Genomic DNA, 21,632 nt, shown 5'->3' on the forward strand with positions numbered 1-21,632 from the left:
CCCACCCTCCCATTATTCATTGTAGACAGCTTGACCTTGTTTACCATGGATTTTTAAAAATAACTTTCTTCTCTGCATCCCTTTTAATGTAGTGAGAAACCATTTGGTTAAATGAAAAATACTGTTAATTTTCCAGGGCATAGCAACATATTTTTGAAATGTGTCCTCCTAAGCACAAATCGAGAACATTTCTTTTCATGTGAGCAGATGGTGTCAATGTTGGAGATTCTCTTCTCCAATTATTCCCTCTGTTTATTGTTCCATGTTGTGCCTCCTGTTTGTTAATCTAGGGGCTTCTCTCAGAGTGGATTCCCAGGAACCATGGGGTTTGTAGGCCAGACTTTCTACCCCTTCCCCTTCCCCAGATCCTTCACATCACAAGGGGAGATCTCCTGGTAATTCTCCATGATCAGTTTTGTAGGCCCCTATGCAACTGTCCCAGGGTTCCTCTGTGGCAGATGATTGTTTAGCCCTCTGAAACCCAATTGCATAAGTCCCTGACCCTGTGAAAATATACTTAACTTTACATGCTTGAGTAGTCCCATATAGTTAAATGGACTTATCACATGTAAAGTGTGTGCTCATGTTTCTATAGGGTAGGGGCTTAATTGTTTTGTCCTGCAATTATGTATTTCAGTCAGGACTGAGACCCAGTGTTGTAATGTACCTCACTTTATTTAGGCTACCAGGATTTGATGAAAATGAAGCTATTTCTATCAAAAGGCCTTCTTGGGAAGTATCCTTTGTTCCCTGTCTGGTAGATAAAGCTAAGCTGGTATCAAAGTTGCTATATAAACAATTAAATGATACATGTTAATTACCAAATAATTAAGGATGCAACCTCAAGCATCTTTTTCATGCTGTTCCACAGCAACTGGAAAAGATTATGGGGTAATGGGACCCCTGCAAAGAAACTGAAGTCAATTCAGGTAAGGTTAACCTGACAACAAAGAGTCAAAACATGGTTTTAATTTATCTAAAATCTATGTGACCTTGAATAAGAATTTTCACTTAACATGGCTATCAGTACTTGAGGAATGATAGGTATCTCTAAGCTAGACTATTTAACTTAGTAACATTTGTCAAGGAGTGGACATTATCCTATGAGCATTATTTTAAAAAAAATTCTGTTTAAATGCCATTAAATAGTATTTTTGGATAGCTTCCAACCATTTAGCCCAAAACTTAACTAGAATGTGGGCATTAACTCATCAAGAATGTGGAAATATAATTTGGATTTTCCTTCTTTAAGAACAAGAGTGGCATTCATATTGTACCTTATGTCAGGTGGAGGACCCTTTACCAAAGCTGACAGCACTTTGAACAAAGAGAAGATATTTTGATTGCAAACGAGTATGCAGAATTTGCAAGGAAATACATCAAGACTAGTCTTTCTGAAGTGAATACTTGGATTTGCATAAAAAGCCCCTTGCCCTTATGATTCTCTTTTTAAAGACATAATCCTAAAAGATACTGAGAGCCCTTTGCAAGCTGTTTAGTGAACTGAAGGTGCTCACCACCTTGGGACAGGTACTTATAGAATCATAGAATAATAGGGTAGAGGGGACCACAAGGGTCATTTAGGCTAAGCCTCTGCCAAGATGCATTTGTTGTGTGTGAATGTATTTGTTGTGTCTAAGCCTCCTTTTGAAAACCTCCAATAAAGGAGCTTCTACAACCTTCCGAGGCAGTCAGTTCCATTGTCCCCCTGTTCTTACAGTTAGGAAGTTTTTCCTGAGATTTCATCTAAATCTGCTATGCTGTAGTTTGAACCCACTGCCTATTGTCCTGACCTCTGTGGCAAGAGAGAACAACTCTTGTTCTGCCCTTTGTGGCAAGAGAGATCACCAAGCAGGGCCCGGTTCTAAGTAACAAGTCCCCTTTTTGATTTTACTAGACTGGCCATAATAAAACAGTTCACTGTTAAAGCAATAAAGAATTTAATGTGCATAATCTGTTAACACTAACCTTTATAACATAAAGCAAAAAGCTGTTGTTTTCGACCATAAAAAAGTGTAGCTAGAAAGTCCTGGTCCTGCATTTCACCCAATGGAATTGGTTAGCCTAATAATATCTTAAGTGACCCCATAGTCAATCACTTAGTTAGGAGCCAGGTTATCCAAAACAGAGCTTGTTGAAACCTGGAAATTCCAACATTTCAAAAATATTTTGGTTCTGGATCCCAAACAAAACTACACTTTCAAAATTTCCAGCACAAAGGAAATTCTAAAAAAAAAAAAAAAAAAAATGGGGGAAAACTGAAACATTTTGATTAGATTTTTTTTCCAAAATGAAACTGAGCAGCTGACTGTCCTAACTCCAGGGAACTCCTCACCCTGTGCCTAGGGATTCAGGGGCGACAGCGAGGAGAGCTGCGGCTTTCCCAGAACCTTGGCTACAGGCAGTGGCGGATTAGCCACTGGGCCAACAGGGTGTGTGCTCAGGGGCCCCGACCAATTGGGGGGTCCTGTAAAAATGGGTGTCCCCCATGCCCTGACCCACTCTGCCTGCCTAGCACTCATGCAGGGGAAATGGGGTAAGTGCACGGGGACAAGGGGTGTCGGAGTAGACTGCAGGTGGACGGGGTGGGGAGGGGCCCCAATTTGATCTGGCCCAAGGCCCCACAAAACCATAATCTGCCTCTGGATGCAGGAAGTCCTGGGATCCCCAGCCCTAGGACAGCCTGCATAGCAGGGCTACTTTGAAGCTCTGGACCCTGGCAGCCTGGTCTCACTTGCAGCCCAATAGATGAACAGGCAGGAAACAATGCAGGTTTCCAATGGAACCTTACATATGTTTAGCAGATGTTTGGTGGATGTTTGTCAAAACAAAAATGTTTCCATAAACTATTTCATTTCGTGGCTTTTTCTGACCAAAATATAAGTTTAGTAGGAAAATTCCCAACAAGTTTTAGTCATAAACAGGACAAATAATTATTGAGCTGTGTCTAAATGCTACAGACCAAATTCCCATTGACTTCAGTAAGGGTGGGACAGATGTCCACCAGTCATAGGAATGACAGTAATTCACCATATTGTTATAAAGAAACAGCTTGTAGAGTCGTGGAAACTGCTTGCACTCATTTAATCCTGTGAACAATTCCATGTTGATAAACCTTTTCACTAATTTCTCATGCTGTTTTGTTCTTGAAGGACAGTGAATGAGCTATGCCATTAAGATGTACTAGTTAATAAAGGAAAACAATCCAAGATAGCTCTGTCTATCTTATCAGGGAAAATTCAGTTTGCAGTTTGCTTTCTTCACTGGCTTGCTTTTCATGCCTTTGCATATTCTTTTCCTCAAACAGAATTAGCTATAAACAGTAAAAGAATGCTCTTCTCATCTGAGTATATACATTGGTTACATTAAATAATGTTACCTCTAGGGGGATTATGTGCCAAAATATTAAAGATTTTATTTGTCAAAATAATGCACAATAATCACACCAGTTTCAGTTGTTCTGGTAATTTATTTAAACTACAATACAGAAAAAAAGTCACAATAACTATTTAGCATTTCCTAAGCACACGAAAGTTAAATTACAAACACTTTGTATTTAATACTCTGCATTGCCGTTATAATCCTGAATTTTCATTTAAATTACATTACAGAACACCAAACAGCAAAAAAAAAAAAAAAAAAAAAAAAAAAAAAGTAGAATGTCATTTTAAATTGCTCAGACTTGCATACATGAAAGTCATCCAGTTTTGCTAATCCGTTGTCCTGGACGTGGCTGGGTACTTTGGGAAGTGCTTGGTTCTGATTGTCCTGGCATTTTATTGACTATTTGATAAATGTTTATTCATAGATTCATAGATATTAAGGTCAGAAGGGACCATTATATCATCCAGTCTGACCTCCTGCACAATGCAGGCCCAGAATCTCACCCACCCACTCCTGCAATAAACCTCTCACCTATGTCTGAGCTACTGAAGTCCTCAAATCTGCTCTTTTCTGGACTCTCTCCAGTTTGTCCACATTTTTCTTGAAGTGTGGTGCTCAGAATTGGACACAGTACTCCAGCTGAGGCCCCACCAGTGCCAAGTAAAGCCAGACAATTACCACCTTTGTCGTATATGCAACACTCCTGTTAATACACCCCAGAATGGTATTAGTGTTTTTTGCAACTGCCTCACATTGTTGGTTCATATTTAATTTGTAAGCTACTCTAACCCATAGATGTTTTTCAGCAGTACTGCTGCCTGGCCAGATATTCCTTATTTTGTAGTTGTGCGTTTGATTTTTTCCTCCCTAAGTGAAGTACTTTGCACTTGTCTTTATTGAATTTCATCTTGATTTCAGACGATTCTCCAATTTATCAAGGTCATTTTGAATTCTAATCCTGTCCTCCAAAGTGCTGGTAACTCCTCCTCATATGACAGTGAACAATTGATAATTACTCTTTGAGTAGAGTTTTTCAACCATTTATGCCCCCACCTTATAGTAATTTCATCTAGACCACATTTCAGTTCCCTGGTGAAAATAAGATTAGCTATTCTTACATGAGTTCCACCATCTTGGGCTAAAATTTCATGAGATTTTAGTCACATCCAAACCAGAAATGGAAAATAGGTTCCTTCCAGTTTGGAAGGATCCAAAATCAGATATGATCCCAAATCAAAATCACAGGAGTAGGCTCAGATCAAACTGAACCCACCCAAAGCTTGAATTGGTTGGATTTAAGACTGTATTTTTGACCTCTCTCAGATGTTCAGCAATTGACGGTTCCAGTGGTGGAGCAGTTGCCCACTGCCACCTCTTCTTCACTCTGTGGTTGCTGGAATACCAGCTTCTAGTTTCATGCCTCAATTCAATGTTTTATTTGCCCTCAATGTCTTTTTTTTTTTATTGGGTAAGTAAAACAAATTCTGAGCTGTAATCTAACCCCATTGTGCCAGTTTGGCAAAGGAAAAAAGTGAGAAAGCACATAGAGCTTCCTAGCTGATTCCCTTACTGTCATTTATAAGGCTTTACATGACTTTGGCAATGTAGGGATCTTAAAATTTTTACAGGTTTATGCTCCTGGGGAACCGACTAAGAATTGGAACAGTTAACTAATGATAGGAACATTAACAATGTTAGATGCCACAAAGTAAGTGGCAATACCTTAACCATATGCGTGTTGTAAAGGTCACTAGGACCTCTTCCATCCTTATTAAGGGGAGTGCTAACCAGGCTGCTACATTTCTGCCTCAGAGAATGAGATCAATTAACTAGCAGGCAGGCTGCTACATTTCTGCCTCAGGGACAGAGCCTGCCTCCTGCATAATAAAAAGCCCTACCCCTCCACACAGGTCTCTCTTGCTTGTTGGTACGCATGCATACTCATCCCTGCCCTCTGACAGAGATCAACATCTCCCCTGTAGGCATACATGCCCAGTCCCCCTCCCCCTCCAGTGATTAGTGTCTCTAAGGCTGCTCCAGGCATGTTAGAACAGACACGCTGCCTGGGCTGCTGGGGAAGAGGTACATGTCCCCCTGTAGATTTATTTTGCATTTTTCTGCATGGGGGGAAGAGAAAGATGCAGACCATATGAATTCTGAACCCCCACAGGGATGCAGAATTCTGTCAGGAATAGTAATGTTTTTCTATTGTTACATTTTCAACCTTAATTTTAAATACAGAGTTTGCCCTAAAAAGACTTCAAACACTTGAATGCTTTAGATCAGCAAGCAAGAGCTAAATGACCCACGAAAACCCTGAAGGTTTTGTTTCCAGATATTCTCAAAAAACTCAGCCAGATACCAGAAGGCGTGGGATGCCAAAATGAGAAAGACACAGAGAATCTGTGCTTCTGCCAGTAAGACACAGAGAATCATATGGTGTTGTAATTATCTTTGTCACTTCATCTCACAGCCAGGACAGCTCTCATTCTGACCTACTGTTTCCCCATAGCTTTCACAAGTTCCAAAGGGCATGAGTCTAGTTTGCAGATGGTTGAGTGGGTTTGTCTCAGTGCATCTACAACATTCATTTTGGACACTAAATAAAACTCATATAGGGAAAATGGTGCATAAGTTCCCTCCTGCCTTGCTACTGCTACCACCACTCCAGAGAGATTGTTGCAGGTCTGATCTCCCGCGATGAAAGAAAAAGACTTGCGTCTTTAGTTTAATCCATTTTGTTATCTTTTTAAGCAGCTGGGTCAAGTGTCTGTTTGCTATATTGCTTTTTAAAATTTAATAACCAATAACCTGTGAACATGTTCAGCATGCTCAATTAACAGAATTTCTAGATTATTTATTTCAATATAGAATCATCAGAAAAGGTGCCTCTCTTAGGCTGTAGGTATGTCTGCCAAAATCTAGAAAAACAGTCACAAGACAAGATTGAGCTACCAGTGCCTCTTTGGCCCCAACCTGGAAAATAATTAAAATAAAGTATTAGAATAAAAAGGAAACCAGTACTCTCCTTACCACATACCCCATCTCTTAGTGTTCCCATCCCCCAAAACCCGGGATAAGAAGAGAAGTTAACAGATTTGGGCTGTTTCCCACCAAGAGGGTAAAGACCCCTTACAGAGGACCCCTGTGAGCAGCTCCCTTTCGTTTATACCAGGATGGTTCCAGTTCAAGTGCTTCGACTGACTGCAGTTGGGGCAAAGGCCTCCATTGTTTCTTGGTATTTTAAGTCTTTGTAGTCACACTGGTTCCCCCAGCCCCCTCCAGTACTGTATTCTCTTCAGTTTTAAGAGCTATTCTCTGAAGCCTTTCTAAAGATAATTTGTATAACTCTTTATGTATTTATTTGCCCACCTACCCACTCATTTCTTTATAGTCCACCCACATATTCACATGCACAGTTTAATGGGGGATGAAATCTTGGCCCTGCTGAAATCAATGGCAGAACTTCCACTGACTACAATAGGGCCAGGATTTGATTCATGGATTTTACTAAGAAAAGTGATGCAATGCATGACTTTTATGACCACCGTGACAAACATTTACCCTTTCCCATTATTATTAGTTGTCCACTCTCTTGAGTTCCAGAAATCATTTTCAAAGTTCTTAAGTGGAAAACATTTAAAATATTTTCCTTCTGTGGCAGTAGCTATTAAAAGCCTATGCACAAGAGATTTCATGCCATTCCAGTTATTAATTTACTTTATTCTTCCAGGTATAATTTGCATTGTAGTATTCAACAAGGGCTTTAATTCTGAAATAGTGCCATACTTTTTTGGGGAAAAAAAAGATTGCTAGCCATTCAATTAACTACTTTCAGGATGAGATTGCCTGGGCACGTTATGCTGTCAGTGCATAATTTGATATTGAGTTTCCATCTTACTTCATAAGATTTAACCTTATACCCCTGTGCATATATCGTGCACCCACTGCGACAGAAGAGAAGTTAATGCTTTTATATATTTGATGTCTATGGGTGTAAAAAGTACAACTGCACACATTAGCATTTAATTTTCTCCAAACATCTGCCAGTTTAAGATCCCTTAGGATTTTATTTAATTTGTAAGTGAAAGCTGGAAGTCATTCTGCTTTCCCAGGTCTATCCTCCACTACCAGATTTCAATTAAAAATCTCCCCTATGGCATCCTTCACCTGCAAAAACAAAGCAAATATACTAACAGAAAAGGGACCTGCATCTGAATTAGACACATGCATGTCTACTTGGTGGATATATATTCAGCAGGGTAGGCAAACTGTCTCAGGCACTCAACCTTCCCTCCAGTGAAAATAAATCTCTTCACTCTACTTTCACTCATTGAATCAGCTAAAACAGTATTTTTTCTATTGACTAAAATAGCTGTATCTTTTTTCTTTGAGCAATAGAAACCTGCAAGACCTTGACCAATTTTATCCTCTGTATTTGTCAATCACATCTTTCAACCCGGGGGACAGAGGGAGGAAGGAAAGGAGGGGGAAGAATGCCTGAGGGACATACTTTCAAACAAGAAAGTGTAGGACATTCACTGGTTAGACACGTTTCTCCCCAAATATTGAGATTAAGGAAAATGTTGTTGTAACTATGAATGACAAAGAAAGAAAGAGAAACAAGTATGCTCCACGCACAAGAACTTGGGTGTTTAAAAAGGGCCAGTGGGGATAAAAATTTAGACATAAAAATGATAATTCTGTGTTAAGTATTATTTATAACTCCAAACCCACAATTCTTTAATCATATAAGAAAGCTTCAGTTAAAAAAACATCCTGAGTAAGAGAGGAAGCGAAACTAGCAATTAAATCTAAATATATAACAGATGGAAAAGATGGTGAATTTGGTAGCAATGAATACAAATCAGTAGTTAGGAAATGCAGACAATTGATAATTGAGGCTAAAGATGAGAATGAATAATCTATGGTCAGTAGAGTTAAGGATAATTAGAAAGATTTTTTTTTAACTGTATCAGGAATAAACAAAATTCATGCAGAAAAGAAGCATGAATATTCAATGACTATTGTTGTTCTGTGTTTGGAAAAAAGCAGCAGGATGTATTCAGACCTTAGTGTGGTAAGGAAATACTTTCTATTCCCTCAGTAACTAGGGAAGATGTTGAACACTTTAAAATCATAAGAGGAAGAGGAATAACTTGAACCCAAGAGTATTAAAATAAATGGTTGAGCTCTTTGAACCATTAATGTTGATTTTTAACAAATCTTTTAACATTGGGGAAGTTATACAGGACTTTTATGTTTTAGTAGGCTAAATCATATAACCTGGGTAACTGTACACCAGTTAGTGTGACATAAATCCCAGGCAAAATCATGGCAAGGTTGATATGGGACACAATTAGTAAAGAATTAAATATAGTTTTATGGAAAATAGGTCTTGTCAAATAAACTTGTGATCTCAACAAAAATTATATCAAGTTTGGTTGATAAAGGTAACTGTGTATATATATTATATTTAGACTTCTGTAAGGCAATGGACTTGCCTTTATCAGAATTGCAAGATGTTCTGATAAAATAGTAGTACTATAAAAAATCTACATCAACTATCTATTTACATATTAAATATATTAGAAGCTGTTTAATGGTATCTGTGCATTCCCACCTGTGGAACATGATCCTCATAGTATTGAGCTGCAAAACTGCATTGAAAAGCCATGTCTGTTGCGGGGGTGCACAAGAGATCTCATATGTTAGTTACATCATTGTCCTATTCTGTACGAAGAAGTGCAACTCCTCAATGGTCCTGCTTTGAGCAGGGGGTTGGACTAGATGACCTCCTGAGGTCCCTTCCAACCCTGATATTCTATGATTCTAATGGCCTCAGTTCCTTCACCTGCACCACCAAGAGCGTGCAGAACCCATCCTTACACAAGTTCTTTCCATAGCCTAGCTTAAGATTTTTGTGTAAACAGTTAATTAGTATAGGATAGCTTAGTGTAGTTAGCCCTTTCCATGTACCAGGAGCTTTTGTCTCCTTATCAGGGCTACAAGAAGTGCACCTACTGCCAGACCATCATACTGCAAACAGACATTCATGCCTGATGCCTTCTGTGTCTGGGCGAGATACACTCAATAAGCCAATGTGCAGTTTGCCACACCTTCAATCCCCAACACCAGCGGGAGACCCTTAACATTCCAGGCTCATCTGGCTTCTCATTGCCTACAGCCTAATGCTCTGACAGGCTAATTGGGTGGTACCAAGACTAGCCCTCCATGCTGAACCCTATGTTACACAGGAGCCAGGATGCACTCTGGCTTCAATGCCCCTTTCATCACAGGCTCAAGACTAGAATCTTCTTGGCCTTAAACTGGTAGCAAATTCCTCATCTGGCACCAGCTAAATCAAAAGCAGGACCAGAGATGGAAATAATCTCCTCCCCACCAAATTATGGCCTCAGTAGCTTTAGTGATCATACAGGAAGTGCCTGTTATAGAGTGGGATATAATTATATTGAATGATGGAGTCTGTTTGACTGTTTATTGAAGGCCCTGCACTGACAGGAATCAAGTCTGCAGTCTGGGGGTGACTGACAGTCAAGGAGAATGTCTACGCTGCCATTAAAAACCTGTGGCTGGCTCATGCCAGCTAACTTGGGCTTACAGGCCTCAAGATAAGAGGCTGCTTAATTGTGGAGGAGACATTCAGGCTCAGGCTGGAGCCTGGACAGTAGGACCCTGCAAGATGGTAGGGTCCCAGAGCTCAGGTTGCAATTTGAGCCCGAACGTCTAAACGTCAGTTAAACAGCTGCTTAGCCAAGCCTGAGTTAGGTGGCATGGGTTAACTGCAGGTGCCTACTTGAAGTGTAGACATACTCAATGACTCTTAAGTGCTGGCTCATCTACATGGAACTACAGATGTTCTTTTTTGGGTCCTGCCAAGGGGTGGGACAAGTATGACCAGGTGATTTGGACCTTCACAGTTTGGACTCAAAGTTAGTGTACACTGGAAACTTACATCGGCATAACTATGTTGTTCAGGGATATGAACAAATCCACACCACTGAGTGACATAGTTAAACTAACCTAACGCCTTGTGTGAACATCGCTAGGTTGATGAAATAATGCTTCTGTTTACCTAGCTACTGCTTCTCGGGGAGGTGGATTACCTACACTGACTGGAGACCCTCTCCCACTGGCAAAGCTACAGTCTAACACGGCTGTTACTCTGAAACCGGCACACGGAAGTAGCACAGCGGCACTGCCGCAGCTGTACCCCATAGCGTTTCAAGTGTATCATAGAATCATAGAATCATAGAATATCAGGGTTGGAAGGGACCCCAGAAGGTCATCTAGTCCAACCCCCTGCTCGAAGCAGGACCAATTCCCAGTTAAATCATCCCAGCCAGGGCTTTGTCAAGCCTGACCTTAAAAACCTCTAAGGAAGGAGATTCTACCACCTCCCTAGGTAACGCATTCCAGTGTTTCACCACCCTCTTAGTGAAAAAGTTTTTCCTAATATCCAATCTAAACCTCCCCCACTGCAACTTGAGACCATTACTCCTCGTTCTGTCATCTGCTACCATTGAGAACAGTCTAGAGCCATCCTCTTTGGAACCCCCTTTCAGGTAGTTGAAAGCAGCTATCAAATCCCCCCTCATTCTTCTCTTCTGCAGGCTAAACAATCCCAGCTCCCTCAGCCTCTCCTCATAAGTCATGTGTTCCAGACCCCTAATCATTTTTGTTGCCCTTCGCTGGACTCTCTCCAATTTATCCACATCCTTCTTGAAGTGTGGGGCCTAAAACTGGACACAGTACTCCAGATGAGGCCTCACCAATGTCGAATAGAGGGGAACGATCACGTCCCTCGATCTGCTCGCTATGCCCTTACTTATACATCCCAAAATGCCATTGGCCTTCTTGGCAACAAGGGCACACTGCTGACTCATATCCAGCTTCTCGTCCACTGTCACCCCTAGGTCCTTTTCCGCAGAACTGCTGCCTAGCCATTCGGTCCCTAGTCTGTAGCTGTGCATTGGGTTCTTCCGTCCTAAGTGCAGGACCCTGCACTTATCCTTATTGAACCTCATCAGATTTCTTTTGGCCCAATCCTCCTTGTCTAGGTCCTTCTGTATCCTATCCCTCCCCTCCAGCATATCTACCACTCCTCCCAGTTTAGTATCATCCGCAAATTTGCTGAGAGTGCAATCCACACCATCCTCCAGATCATTTATGAAGATATTGAACAAAACCGGCCCCAGGACCGACCCTTGGGGCACTCCACTTGATACCGGCTGCCAACTAGACATGGAGCCATTGATCACTACCCGTTGAGCCCGACAATCTAGCCAGCTTTCTACCCACCTTATAGTGCATTCATCCAGCCCATACTTCCTTAACTTGCTGACAAGAATACTGTGGGAGACCGTGTCAAAAGCTTTGCTAAAGTCAAGAAACAATACATCCACTGCTTTCCCTTCATCCACAGAACCAATAATCTCATCATAAAAGACAATTAGATTAGTCAGGCATGACCTTCCCTTGGTGAATCCATGCTGGCTGTTCCTGATCACTTTCCTCTCATGCAAGTGCTTCAGGATTGATTCTTTGAGGACCTGCTCCATGATTTTTCCAGGGAGACAAGCCCTGAGAATTTGGGCCGATGGCTGAGAGACAGGGGCCCTATTTAAGAGTGGATTCTGTGTGTGTGTGTGTGTATACAGGTGAGCAACACTGCATAAAATAAGGGCTTACAAGAGAAAGAGACAGCAGGAAGGGCTCTGCCCAAACTGAAACTGAACTATGCACTGACAAGAAGGAACTATGCACTGACAAGAAGGAGTAAGTGGGGTCTAAGGAAGAGGAGCACAATTCAGGATTTTTGTTATTTTGTTATTTTTTCAAGATCTGTAGCTCTCAAGTTCTTTAGGAGGAAAGTCAAAGCAGTTAGGAAATTCCTTTGCTAATCCTGTGTTCCTTACTTTCCTGCCACAGTGTTTCTGAAATAATTAAACTGGTAAGCCTGAGTGCCCATAGCTGCATTGGAGCTTTGAGGGAGCATGTGTAATTGTAGGGCTCAGGGAGTCTTAAACACCAGTTTCAAGTACTAGGGCAGCTCAACAGAGGGGTCCAATATCCCAGGGAATGGTGCCATACAAGAGGTCTGATCCCAGGAGTGTGCCCTACTGTCCCAAAGCTAGTAATGGTGATTTAAAAGTACCCAAACCCACTTGACTCACATCTGAGGTCAACAGCAGATTTTCTTTTTGTCTCTGAGCCCTCCCTTGTGGCTCAAGGCCAGCTATCTCATCAGGTGGACCATGGAAGCCTGGCTATAAGAAGGGATTGTGGGTGAGGGTCTTCTGTCAAAGCTACTAGTCACCCCACGGCATGCTTTTCCACTGCTTGACTCTGTTCTTGTACCAACTTCTCCTGTTCTGATCTGGAGCCACCTTGGAGTACCTTCAACCTATTTTGAGATGCATATGGAGAGTCCCCCTCTCCCCAACTTGACCTTGGAATACCAGACTTCTTCTCCTGCCTGAAATCCATATATCATGGAAGAATCTCATGCAGGGCCCTCTTCAGCTCCTCATGTGATCTTTCATACAGGACTCCATGAAGGTCATTTTGGAAGCTGTGAGACCAGCTCCAGCTGTGAACTTGGCACTGACTCATCCACCAGACCTTCCCCCTCAGCACTATATACCCTCACTAGCACATATTCCTCATTGGGCACCAACACCATCTACCTTGCCAGCACCAATACTTCAGACCTGAAGAAGGATCTGCCTGTATTTGAGGAGCGGGATAAGACTCCATGAGAAGAACCAGATATGTTGAGAAATATACAGACGGCACTTCACCAGAAGATCAGATTAGTGCCTCATCTGTTTCCTTTCTGATGAACTGAGACTGTTGATGAACTGATGAACTGAGACTGATGAACAGCTATTGGTAAGAATGGCAAATACTGTCCAGATGTGAACAAGGGTCATGGCACCAGAGATCTCTGATTCCCTGTTTGACACATTACAGATGCAGATCACTGAGAAATTGGCTCTGCCTGTTGTCTCCAGCCTTCTCAACCCAGCCAAGAATATCTGGCCATCTCCTTTTCCTTTTCCAGCCATGTCCAAGAAAGCAGACACAATAAATCCCACATCTGCGAAAGGACATCATTTTTTACTACAGCATCCTTAGGCAAACTCCATGTTGGGCAACCCTAATTCTGACACCTGCTAATGTTTGAGTGCTTGATTTTGCAAACATTCTTTGAACATATTTTTTTCTTTTACATTTAATTTCCTAGGATTTTTTTTTAAAAAGCAAAGTAAAAAACAGAAATTCCACCCTATGGAACCATACTGACCCCCACACTGGTCATTAACAGCTAACTGAGTAACTAGTGGCAGTATTAGGCTGTCATCCTCTATGTGGAGGAGTAGCCTACTACTGCCACCAGTTACTCAGTTAGCTTGGAGATGAGACAAACACCTTGCCAGATTGTTTCACAGATATTTGCAGCAGAGGAATGTTGAGACTCAAGAATCCTGGGTTCAATTCAAGATCCTGGAGGGAAACTGATCCCTTCAGTAGCAAGTCAAATGATGACACTGGGAATGGCAACCTTCAGAACTGATTTTCAGACTGTCAAGAAGAAAACCCCCTCTTATTGATGACCTTCTCCATTTCTCTGTTGTCAGCAAATCAGAGCTGCTGCTTCTGGATCTCTTCCCTGAGGAGCTGAGGGGAATTTTTGGATAAGGGAAGATGGAGAGGGAGCAGCTGATACCATTTTTTCAAGAGGGGAGGACGGAAAGAGCCCAGCAGCTTACAGTGCCTCTGCTTTCTTCTCCCCCCTTCCCTCTTGTGAAAAAGGAGTCAGCTCCTCTCTGTTCCTCCCTTTTTCCCCCTCCTCCATCCTGCAACACTGAGCCTAGAAATAGGGAGAATAGGACTGCAGCAGAAGCTGTCCCCTTCCCCAAGCCACTGGAGGTAAATACCTGGAGATGACCCACCAGGCCTGGAAGGGGATGACCTGAAAAGCCTCCAAAGCTGCCCCACAGACTGGAGGAGGAGCAGAGCTGTGCTGAAAGGCAAGGTGCAGATGTGAGGCTGGAGGGAATGCAGAACTAATTATCTGAGGGCTGGGGAGAGGGGTGAAAGTTGATGTGGGACTAAGAGGATACATAATGAATTGATGTAGGGATATAGGGGCACAAACCACATGATTCACTCTAACTTTGCAAGAATCGGCAACACTAATTGTCATATACACATGGGGGTAAGGAAAGGGGTGTTCAAAATCAGAAGACAGACAAACCCACAATTTAATATTACTTCTTTTAAAACATTTCACAATTTTGAGACCAATCTCATGATATTCTGGGATTTGACTCATGATTTTTGAATGCTGGGTGTTGGCAATAGTGCCCCTAGCCTGGAAAATTTCAGCTGGAATGAGTAATGTTTGGCAAAGTTATAAACAATTTTAAAAAGGATTTTATAAGGAGAGTGTTAGGCAACCTTAGCTAGAGGTGTTGCTGCCAACTCCTCTTATAATAGTATTGGCACCTAGATAATATAGAGCTTGGTGCAGTATAAATGATAAATATAGGAGTTCTTTGTGTGTGGGAACTTGTATATTCTGCCTTATACTTCTGTTTTGAAGGTCATCTATTCTATCACGTAAATCAAGGAACATTTTTTTTCATTGCCAACACATCTGTTTGTTTCCTCCAGGTCTACTGCCTACTTAGGACTATACAGCATCTCAATGGTCTAACAGAGAGAGAAAAAACTCAGTATATAAATATTTGGCTACTAGCTGCCTAATCAGTTTTCTACATAGCTCAGTAGATAGTCCTGTTATTTAGTTAAATTTCTTATACAAGATACCTAACAATTAAATGTGTTCTTACTGTTTTCTTTAATGTTTGTCTGTGATAGCTGCCATAGCTGTCTTGAACTAAAGAGTCAAGTCTCTAGCTATGGCTGCAACAGACTTATGACCTCTGCAGATCAGGGAGACCGCTAATGCAAAATCACCAGTGGTTTTATATACACACTATCTGATTCTCCTAGCGCCTCCTGTTTGTGAAGTAATTTCACCTAAAATCACTCTGGGGCTAAGTCAGTGTGTAAAGTTTTATAAATAAATAAATTTTAATTCAAAAGCTTCTCTAATTTTTCCCAGTTCCTGGTAGAATCATTTAGTCAATCATAAAATCTTTTCATTCAGCAAGTACTTGCATTTGGGCCAGGAGTTCTGGAGGATGGGCTACTTTCCCAAGATTGGCAGGATTACTTGCTGCTTTATTGAGTTCAACATGAATGGAGATTTCTCTGGATTCTTTTGTCTCTTATTTGGATCTGAGTGAAAATTTTGTCAGAGCAGAACTGCCTATAATAAATAACCCAACTCAACTTTTAGAAAACACTGCAAGAAAAGCTTTTGTGGTTTTGGTATGTTTACGGCTTGTCACAGCATGTGTCATTCTATCTTTATTCCAGATACAGCAAAATACGTGATAAGCTGCTCACTACACAAGTCCACTACAGGAAAACACTTTGTTCTTTCCCCAACTTCTGCAAAGTTTGAACATGGAAAATGTTTACAGTTTGAATTGGCACAGTTTACAACAAATGATTCTTAAAGATACTTGACATTAACCATTTCCAAGATGACTGTGAAAGTGTCATATACAATCCTTAGTTTCTTTGCCAAGGCTAGAATCAATAGTGATAGGTGTCAAAACTGAAACAAAAATCTATTAGCTTGGGAAACATTTTAATGCTGGCAAAGAAAACAAAGTTGATCTTATCATCCAAGTGCCAATTCAACATTCTGTCTTATAATGACAGATAAAAGAGTGTAGTGATAAATTTGTGGCCTTGATTATCTCCTCATAAAAAGTAGGCCCTTTATGGCTCATTAGTTCAGTAAAACACCACAGTGAATCATAAATCAGCAGTAGGGTTGTCGTTGTGTTTAGAAAGGACAGAGGCCAGCTGTTAAAATAGTACCGAGTATAGGGAGTTAAATAATTGGAGCTCTGATGCTTCTATTGAGAGACATCATTTATACTTGCAATGCAGAGCTGTGCTTATCCAAAAAAGCACACTGTAGCCTTCTGGGATTCCTATAAAAATATTTTTGCAATCTGAGGAAAAGTTTCCTATAAAAATGAATATGTAAGTGTCTATTTACCTGTGTTTCCTTTTATTACAGTATTCTCTAAGAGTGAAGTTCACCCATCGTTCAGAGCATCAGTGCAAAGCCCTTTGCACCACTTAACCCCACACAGGGGCTATGCTGAGTGAAGCATAGGCAGAGTGGCTACATGGCAGTACTTCTGCATGCCCTACATGCCATGGAAAGTAATGGCCCCAGATAGGCAGGGATATGGAGAGCCTAACTATGTACAGGCAAGCTAGGGGAAGGTTCACATCTGCATTTACACAGATCCAGTAGCTCCAACACCCTGTTTAATTGATGCAGAGGGACTGCTGTTGTAGCTCAAACTGAAATAACAGCCAGGGGAGAGCCTGTGCAGCATCCCTCTACTTAGGTGGATTTGAGTGTCAGTAGTAGGGTTGACTACTGGTCGAAAATGGCACCTAACAGTGTCCAGTCAGAAACACTGACCAGACACCAAAAGTCCAGTTGCAGGAGCTGGGACAACACGTAGGGGGGACATGCGGGCGCCAAGCACCACCCCAGATTGGCCTGCTGAGGCAGGGAGAGGGGCTCTGTCTTTCTCCCACTGCCGCTGCTGCCTCCCACAGCCAGGCTCTCTCTCTCGCAGGCAGTCACCATGCTGACTGGGCTGCTGGGCTCTCACGCCGACCTAGAGCGGAGTGGCCAACAGGAGAAGTAGGTGGTCCTGCCCTTTCCACTCCCTGCCCAGGCCCGGCTGCTAGGGTCAGAGGCTGAGTGAGCCGGAAATGTGTCCGGGAGTGGAAGGGGCGGGACCATCAACTTCTCCTACTGTCTGCTCCGCTCTGGGTTAGTGTGAGAGCCTGACAGAGAACCTAGCTTTGGGAGGCTGCGGTGGCCAGGGACTTGGGCTGATCATGCCACGGGGACAGGTGCGGTAGGAAGAGAGAGCCTGCCCCCTGCAGGTAACTGGTGGAATGGGGAGAGTGTGATGGTCCCTGGGCTGGGCGCAGGGTGTGGGGGGAGAGGAGTGAGCAGAGGGCAGGACCTTGAGGTAGGGGGTTGAGCAGGGGATGGAGCAGGGCCTGGGCTTCAGGGGGAGGGAGCAGAATAGGGTTGTCCACTTTCCAGAAACTGGAAGGTTGGCAACCCTAGTCAGTAGGTCTTTTCTTTCTTTCTTGATAATTCTTTTTTTTTTTTTTTGGTGAGACTTTAGTATTTTTCGATGGGAAACTTAAGTTTTATGTCATTGTGATGGTCTACGCCCCTAGGGTCAGTGCAGCCCTTAGATGCAGGGCAGCGTGGCCTAGCATCCAGAGTCTGTAAAGCAGCCCTTAGGTGCAGAGCAGCATGGCCTAGCGGCCAGAGTCTAGAGGGGTGGGGTGCCCACCAAGGGGTATGGCGGACCCAGTAGGGGGGCCCGGGCCCACCCGACTCTGCCGGGCCCCAACGCAGGGCCCTAACAGTGGCGTAGCAACTTGCCACTGACTCAGCGGGTGGGTCCCACTGAAACATGTTGGGGTTTCCCGGGTGGGAGGTACCACTCCATCACCCTCCCCTGGGTCACTTCTTACCAGTGTCTGTGCTGGGGTCTCCCATGAGACAGTGGGTTCTCTGTGGTCAGCTGGGCTGGTCACCTCTGGTGGCTCCTCCAGTCGCCAGGGTTCAGGTGGGCCCAGGAAGACTCTGATTCCTAGCGCAGTCAGGGGTCCTTCCCCTGTGGCCTCAAGCCCAGAATGAGCTGGGCTTCCTTCCTTTATACTGCTAGAGCATTTGGAGTATGCCCAGTCCCACTGGGGTCCGGGACTTCCGCTGTCAATAATATGGGCTTAACCCTGTCTGGGCTAGTGCAGGGTAAGCAGACCCCATTACCATCATCATATCACAACATCATTGATGTCAATATTTGGATATTAATATGAGGGGGGATTTGCTCTGAAATTGATTAATATAAAAATGGAAAGGTTAGTGTTGACCTCCTCCTGCAAATGTTGACACTCACCACATGTCATTTTATGCATTTTAGAAGACTAATATCTCAGAAGAAAAAAAATATATCTCAAAAATAATTCTGACTGGTATTTATTTGGAATTCAGTACTAGGATAATTTGCTATTGTCCTATTATTTGCCATCACTCTTGCACAGAAACAAATCTAAAAACATGCAAAAAAACTTCTAGCAACAATATTTCAGAAAGACATGAGTTGGTTTCCCTTTGTCCTGAGCATTGGAAGCCTCCTGGCAACGGCCTCCATGTTCCCATGTCCATCCATCTCTTTCTCTAAATGAGTGATTATGGCTCATAATCTCCTCTTGATTGCTCACTTGGTCAGCAATCATTCCCAGGCTGAGGGAGCGGGACACAAATCTCTTGCTGATCAGTCAGCACAGATTGCTCCGAATGACTTGCAGATATTTCAGTGATGACAAGTTTTAGATTAATTAATTAATTTAATTTACAAGAAATAATTTATGACAGAAACAGAGAACTAAGGCAGCAATAAGATAACCTGGCTGTATTCTCTCTACCTTTGCAACTGGTTCCTGTCTCTGTGTTTGAGTCAACAGGCAGTGGAACACTGCAGTGTTACAGAGGATGTGCAGCAACTATAAACGTCCTGTTGAAGCTCAGTACTTGATAGCACAGCCCTGTCTAAATATACTTTACTGAATCAAGAGGAAGTTCATTTAAAGAGGAAGTAGAAAGCGGTTATAGGGCACACCTTAAAATCAGAAGGATCTTTCCCACAGCAGGAGCATAGAATCATAGAATCATAGAATCATAGAATATCAGGGTTGGAAGGGACCTCAGGAGGTCATCTAGTCCAATCCCCGGTCAAAAGCAGGACCAATCCCCAATTAAATCATCCCAGCCAGGGCTTTGTCAAGCCTGAGCATGGCACGTCTGCTGTATATTTACCACACTATTCTGTCTTCCCAGATACATTTTCAGATTTGGAATTTGATTCCTTTGTCATATTGAAGGGCAATACAATTTCACTTAAGAGAGACTAAATATCTAAGCTCCCAAGTTAATTTACTTTATATAGTGATAGTTCTTTGGTCTGCCAAGGTCCTTCAGCATCTCTGAAAGCTGCAGAATGTGTCCCTGTTTTATACACGTGTCCTGCCCCCTGCCCATTGAAGGCCCATTAATAAACAGAATCTTGTCTTCAGTGGAAGAGGCCTGGGCACAAGTCATTCCAGAGCTCATTAGTGCTCTTCATAAGAAGATATCTTCCTGAGAGAATAAATCCTTGCTTTTGCTGTATCACCTTTACAATGTGAGAACAGAAAAGGGCCTCAAGTCTCTTCCGGAAAGTCTACACTGGAATTAGACACTTGTGGCTGGCCCATGCCACCTGACTCTGGCTTGTGGGGCTTGTGCTAAGTGGCTGTTTAATTGCGGTGTAGACATTTGGACTGTGATTCCAGCCCAAGCTCTGGGACCCAACCAGTTGACAGGGTTCTAGAACCTGGGCTCCAGCCCGAGCCCAAATGTCTACAGTGCAATTAAACTAAGCCCCCTGAGTCAGAGTCAGCTGGTGCAGGCCAGCTGTAAGTGTCTAATGGCAGTGTAGACATACCCATAGACCCTCTACGTTACAGCACTTTGTTCAAACTACTAGATTGCCAAGGCAGCTGATGACTTGCATTTACTAAATAGATTTGTGTTTATTCTACCATATCAGTAGGTTGTCTTTAAATTTAAATTTATCATTTCAAAATTGCATAGGAAAAGACCACTGTCCTATGCATGGCTTTCTTCAAGATCATGATTTGCTAATCTTAATTCTCCATTAAGCATTTTAAAAAAGAAGGTAATATTTTTACTTGAAAAACTACAACACTGAGGGGAATGTTGCTGGGTCATGAAACTTCTATTTTCCAAGGTCTCTTAAGTGCTCACCCAGAGAAATAATTTTTGGCTTGATCTAATGCCTATTAATTTCAGTGCATGGTCCTCTGTTGAGTTCTGTAGTCTTTAAACATATTGTAAAAGAAATGGAGGGGGATGTTGCATCAGAGGTCATACCCGGGGTATCATTGAAAGGCTTATCACAAAATAAAGAAATATTTAATATGTATATTGTAAAACTGAATTTAGCAAAAAAGTTTGACTGTTAAAATATCAGAAGCAGGGGCTAATTAGTTAAAGAACTGAGACTGAGCCAGGACTGTCTCCTGGTTTAGTAATTTGAGTCAATTTTATCTTTACTTTTTAAGAAGCCTGCAGGTCAAATCGAAGGAACAAATTATTTCCTGCTCCTTATTGTCTAATCTCTAATAAAATCTTGAGAGCTGAGCAATCAATAGAGGGTGATAGCCTCTTTGAAGATTCTCAAATGAGATTTCATAAGGATGATAGACTGCTTCACTGATTAAGAAGAGGAAAACCTTTGACAGTATTAGAGAGCACTTGAAAAGTGTTGGGCATACCTTTCTGTATTTTACATTTTATGGTGGTCCAACTTATGTTTAGACTTCCAGAAGAAACTATTTGTTGGAGCAGCATCAGACTATTGTTATTGTTAGACTAATTATTAAACAAGACAGTTTTTTAGCTCAATGAAGAAAATAAATTGAATTGGGGCTCTCTCTTATTTGGGGTCTTGTAGAAGTTAATGATACAAATATTATAATAAAAATAGAATTGTATTTTGACTGGACTCAAATTTGATTTTTCAAAGTCAGTTCTTTGAACTCTTCAAAAATCTGATTACAAGTGGCTTGTAGAGGTTATTTGTTGGTTACACTAATAGAGTATATAATAAACACTCCTTATAAATTTATTGTTTAACATTAGCTCTGTGGTGCAGGCACATTGGCGGGAAATCAGTCTGGAAGAAGATGGTTGCTCCTTATGCTAGCCATTAGCGCTAGGGGAGTTATCAGCAGATAGGTTGTTTCATTGTAGTATCTTGTAAACTCTGATAATGTTTAAATAATGCTAAAAAGGCTTTGTCAGTTGTTCACTATGTTTTTTTCTATCTTGTTCCTTTGGATCAGTGGGAGTGTTTTGCCTATTTATTCATTTCTGCTTTATTTTACATTTCCACTTCCATGAGGATTATTAAACATTTTTCTCATATGGGTCCTCAGTGTTGATGGCCTTTCTTTCTGTG

The 21,632-nt window shown here is 42.0% G+C and overlaps 1 protein-coding gene and 1 pseudogene across 3 annotated transcripts in view; one reads left to right on the plus strand and one right to left on the minus strand.

Annotated features, from left to right (window-relative positions):
- The window catches only part of GPC5 (glypican 5), a 1,139,255-nt gene that overhangs the window by 466,000 nt on the left and 651,623 nt on the right, over window positions 1-21,632 (plus strand). The window lies entirely within an intron of this gene.
- LOC125630710 (U6atac minor spliceosomal RNA) lies at window positions 5,067-5,173 on the minus strand (annotated as a pseudogene).

This window comes from Caretta caretta, chromosome 1, assembly GCF_965140235.1.
Source record: "Caretta caretta isolate rCarCar2 chromosome 1, rCarCar1.hap1, whole genome shotgun sequence".
Taxonomy (NCBI): Eukaryota; Metazoa; Chordata; order Testudines; family Cheloniidae; genus Caretta; species Caretta caretta.